Genomic DNA, 6,000 nt, shown 5'->3' with positions numbered 1-6,000 from the left:
GAGTGAATTTCTTCTTGTGTAGCTGTGTTCCCAGCTCTCCAATCAGACGAATCCCCAAAATGGTAGGCATATTGAGTCGGCTACATAGGTCACTCTCACCCATGCAAATCAAAGGATCGTCTTCATAGACAGGAGTTCACAATTCACTCAGGTCAAGTCACCTATAGTCATCCTGGTGAAATGTAGTCTCAACTAGTAACGGTGTTAATAAGAGAGAATATTCATTTCATGGTTCGGTCTTATACAAACTCTTTGTATAGAATACTCCCGCTCTAATGTCTCGAGATGAATGATTATGATCAAATCATTTGTAGCACTTTAGAACAATTGTAACAACTACAAAGTAGGCCGTATTCGTAGTGTCACCAGGATAAAGTATCAAGCCTTATCCATTTACCACAGACCATTTAGGTTACCACTTAAACATGATCCACTTGTATGTCTCCATATACATGTTTAGGTTACAGAAGATAACCTTGGATGTTAGTTTATTGGTTTTGTGGGTTAATGCAACTAAATGTCAAATAAAATAAAACACTTTATTTTATTAGATAAATGAAAAGTTTGTATAATATATACAATTACAAACTATAGGACCACGAGATTTAGGGCATCAACCTCAACAATTCCTACTTGTAACCTTTTACAACAAGTCTTGCCTTGTATTTTTCAACATTACCATCTGACTTCAACTTTGTTCTGTACACCCATTTTATTCTAAGAGCTTGTTTCTTTGTCAGAAGCTCCATCAACTCCCATGTTTCATTTCTTCTTATCGCATCAATTTCTTGTTCCATTACAATCTTCCATTTCTCATCTTGGATGACTTCATCAAAAGTTACAGAATCAACAGTAGCAAATAATGCAATAGCAAAATGATCATCATTAATTCTGTTATTAGCATTATAAATTTCTTGAATACTCCTCATTCTCCTTGATGAGACTTTATACACTTGTGGAAGATGGCGTTCAAGATGAAGATGACTCCACTGCTTGAATTTCTGCTTGCTCTAATTCTTGAGCAACTTTATTTTCATCTATATTAACATGAAATGGACTTTTAGCTTCATCAACGTCATCACTCTAGTTCCATGATTCATCTTCATTGAAAATATATCACATCTCTGCTGATAATAATTTTTTTTAACACAGGATTATACAATCGATAAGCTTTAGAATTTTCACTATGACCTACCATAATACATTTTTCAGATCTATCATCAAGCTTGTCTCTTAGCTGATTTGGAATATGAGAATAAGCTATACTCTCAAACACTCTCAAATGACTAACAGATGGTTTCTCACCACACCATGCTTTATAAGGAGTCATACCTGGAATTCTCTTTGTTGGAGCTCGATTCAGAATGTAAACAGTACATGCAACAACATCTCCACAAAACTCGTTTGGCAGATTTTTTGCTTTTAGCATACTTCTCGCCATTTCCATGATTGTTCTATTCTTTCTTTCTACAACTCCATTTTTTTGTGGAGTATTCGAGCTGTGATTTTGTAAGAACCCAACTTTCCGGACTAAGCTGAGGTCACTACTAAATACCAAAACTCGACCATACAACATAAAATTTAAAACGGACCGGTTACGATTCATTAAAAACGTTAGAGACATTACAAAAAGACAGTTTCGGGCCCTATTTTAAATCAATCATAAAAGTCTCAAATAAAAAAAAACTCAAGTCATCAGTTCAAAATTCACAACCAAATGTTCTAACAAAAATACATAGCGGAAGCAATAAGAAAACCAGACGCGTCCATATGGCCTTCACGCGTCCTTCCTGCCTCTCGTCGGTCTGCCCCTCGCTGTGCCCTTACCTGAAAAGTTTAAGAAGAGAAAAGGGTGAGTATAAACATACCCAGTAAGGGACCCACTACTGGGCCCGTTAGGGAACAACAGTTAACTTCCTATTCAGGGGGTACCCTACTTAACAGTCTAGTGGTTCCGTAGAACGCACATATCAGTCTAGTGCTCCCGGAGGATGCACGTATCAGTCTAGTGCTCCCGAAGGATGCACACATCAGTCTAGTGCTCCCGAAGGATGCACCCATCAGTCTAGTGCTCCCGAAGGATGCACACATCAGTCTAGTGCTCCCGAAGGGTGCACATACCAGTAAGGCACACTACCCCATAGATGAAGCTAACCGTTACCCCTCAGTCCATACTAAACCGTCTACAAAGTTATCAGCGGCGAAACTCACCACCTGATCTGAAGTTCCGCTGTGGCACTGGAACAGGCTGCTGCTCAACCTTCCTCTTCTGTCCCGATGTTGAACCTCTACCAGCGGTCTTAGACGAGTTAGCCCTCTCCTGTAAACTGAGATCCACTGCCAGGCGCAGTGCATCGGCATGAGTAGCGGGTCGGAAAGCTCGGACCAAACCCTGAATGTCCAGTCGGAGGCCTCTAACAAACTTATCAGCTCTGGCCGCCTCGGTCGCTATCATCTCGGGGGCGAAGCGGGATAACATGTCAAACTCCGCATCATACTGCTCCACTGTCATGTCACCCTGTTCTAAGTTCAGGAACTTCTGCCGCTTGGCGTCTCTCAAACTAGCAGAGAAGAATTTTGCATAGAAACTCTCCTTAAACTGTTGCCACGTGATCTGACTCACATCACCACCTAGCATTCTCTCTGTAGTCTCCCACCATGCAGTACCTCTGTCAGTCAACATAAAAACAGCACACTGAACCTTCTGATCCTCAGGGCATTTCATGTATCGGAATATAGTCTCCAAAAACGATAACCACAGCTGAGCCCTGGTGGGGTCCTCCAAAGACCCATCGAATGTCGTGGGATTATACTTCCTGAAATCGCTCAGGTGCTTAGCCTCTGCTGACAACTGATCCGGCACAACCTGGGGCGCAACTGGTACTGGAGCTGGCGCTGGAGCTGGCGCCGGAGCTGGCGGGGCAGGCTGCTGCTGCTCCCGCATCTGCATAATCAAATCTCTAAACCTCTGCTCCATGGCGGCTAGATCCGCATGAGTAACTGGCGCAGCCGGGTCAGTGGCTTGGGCTACAGGCTGTACCTCAGGCTGAACGCGTCCTGCTCCCCTTCCTCGGCCACCCCTACGTGCACCTCTCCTTGGCGGCATTTCCCTAACAACCACCAACGATCCCTTTAGTCATAAATGGTAATTAAATTTGCAGTTTAACTTAGGTAAGGTAATGCATGTAGAGTTATACATATACTTTCATGGGAGCGTACCTGACGAGCGGCAAGGATCGTTTTAGCCATAAGGACACAAAACACAGACTCACATTATAAGCCAGTCTACAGAACCTAAAACTTAGGCTCTGATACCAACTGTAAGGACCCAAATTTTCGGACTAAGCTGAGGTCACTACTAAATACCAAAACTCGACCATACAACATAAAATTTAAAACAGACCGGTTACGATTCATTAAAAACGTTAGAGACATTACAAAAAGACAGTTTCGGGCCCTATTTTAAATCAATCATAAAAGTCTCAAATAAAAAAAAACTCAAGTCATCAGTTCAAAATTCACAACCAAATGTTCTAACAAAAATACATAGCGGAAGCAATAAGAAAACCAGACGCGTCCATATGGCCTTCACGCGTCCTTCCTGCCTCTCGTCGGTCTGCCCCTCGCTGTGCCCTTACCTGAAAAGTTTAAGAAGAGAAAAGGGTGAGTATAAACATACCCAGTAAGGGACCCACTACTGGGCCCGTTAGGGAACAACAGTTAACTTCCTATTCAGGGGGTACCCTACTTAACAGTCTAGTGGTTCCGTAGAGCGCACATATCAGTCTAGTGCTCCCGGAGGATGCACGTATCAGTCTAGTGCTTCCGGAGGATGCACGTATCAGTCTAGTGCTCCCGGAGGATGCACGTATCAGTCTAGTGCTCCCGAAGGATGCACACATCAGTCTAGTGCTCCCGAAGGATGCACACATCAGTCTAGTGCTCCCGAAGGATGCACACATCAGTCTAGTGCTCCCGAAGGATGCACATACCAGTAAGGCACACTACCCCATAGATGAAGCTAACCGTTACCCCTCAGTCCATACTAAACCGTCTACAACAGTCATACCCCCTCAACACTCATATTACAATCTCACCATAGGCTTTGCCAGTCAGCTAGTACAGATTTAAACAACTACATCCTCAGTTGCCATACGCGTAACCGTAACTTCAAGGTCCATCGACATGCAATTCCAATCTACCACGTAACCCGTTAACATAACCACACTATACCGGACATCTAGCATCGGGGTCTGCTAGCAAGAAACCCCTTATACCCGAAGCGCACAAGTTACCACTAGCGATCGGATTTCTCTTACATCAGACAAGAATATAATAACAATGCTTAAAAGTCAACACACATATATTTATTCGGTACAATTACCAACGTGTAATCCCCTGTGGACTACTACGTTTCCAGCCTCACTCCGAGGTCCAATAGTAGGAGAAGCCTTACCTGAAACTTGGTTATGCCCCTCGATCGAGTCCACGCTCAACAGATCCACCTAAATGAAAACACGCAGGTTTTAATCGAAGATACTAGTAGAAGTCATTTTAAGTGGTCCTAAGCGACGTCCGTCGACTTACCCGAGGAAAGGAAAACTATCTCCAAACAAGCCTGCCGCAGAACCCGAGAACTTAAACGTCAATTCCTTAATACCTTCAAGGGAGAAAAGGTGGGACCAAATCTTATTCCAATATTCAAATTCGAATCGGACGTAGCAACATTAGGAAGTTCATCAAAATAATCCTCACCGAACAACTCACCGTGACCCGGAGTGGAGGAAGGAAGGCTTAGGTGGCTTGGCTCAGCTTGGCTCACTCTCGGCTCGGCTCGGCTTGACCTCGGCTCACAGCTCGGCTCACTCTCGGCTCGGCTCGGCTCAACTCGGCTCGGCTCGGCTCAACTCGGTTCGGCTCGGCTTGGCCTCGGCTCAGCTCGACTCGGCTTAGATCAGTTTACGGCTCAGCTCGGCTCGGCTCGGTCCTCGGCTCGGCTCGGCTCGGCTCAGTTTTCGGCTCGGCTCGGTCCCTGGCTCGGCTCGGCTCGGCTCAGTTTTTCGGCTCGGCTCAGGTACGGCTCGCGGCTCGGTTGGGATTCACGACTACCTTGGCTGCACGCGACGACGGACAAAAATTAACACGGCGATGGCGGCGACGGTCTTCGGTTTACCCTGGACCTTATGGGTTGCACCGGACGGCACACGGAGGAGGAGATGTTGCTTGTAGTAGAGACAGAGACGGCCGGCAGATCCGTAGTTGCTTAAGACCGAAAGGAGATCGGAGATGGAGGCGGCCGCGACGGCTGGAGCAGTGAGATTCCGACGACGGAGACGAAGGAGGTGAAGCTGGAGAGTTCGACGGTGTAGACGGAGGCGAACGACCACCACGGAGACGGAGATGGAGGTGTGCACGAACGGAAGGGAAAAGAGAAGAAAAACGACGGTGGCGGCGAAACGGAAAGGAGAGGGAGATGGTTGCGGCGCGCGGGGAAGACGAAACGAAGGAAAAAAAATGGATGGGGGGGGGGGGGGCTCGCGCGCGGTTTAGGGTTAGATTTAAAAAAAAAATTATTATTATATATATATATATATAACTTTTAATAATAATAATAAATAGAATATTATTATATATATATATATATATTAATTTTTAATTATTATAATTAATAATAAAAATATATAAAATATTATTATATACATATATATACTAACTTTTAAAAATTAATTAATAATAATAATACTAATAATAATAATAAAAGAAAATATTAATATTAAATTATATATAAGGATAATAATAAATACTAATAATATTAATAATATAATTACTATTATATTATTATTATATAAATTTACAAATATTAATTCAGAATTTCAGAAATTAATCCAAAATTTAACATTCCCGAAAAAATATATAAAACGAAAAAAAAATTTACCTCGAAAGTTCGGGGCGTTACAGATTTGATGATGAATTCCTTGCTGCTTGAAAAAATTACCAAAA

Source organism: Cucumis melo, chromosome 4 (genome assembly GCF_025177605.1).
Source record: "Cucumis melo cultivar AY chromosome 4, USDA_Cmelo_AY_1.0, whole genome shotgun sequence".
NCBI classification, from domain to species: domain Eukaryota; kingdom Viridiplantae; phylum Streptophyta; class Magnoliopsida; order Cucurbitales; family Cucurbitaceae; genus Cucumis; species Cucumis melo.
This window is presented reverse-complemented; position numbering follows the sequence as displayed.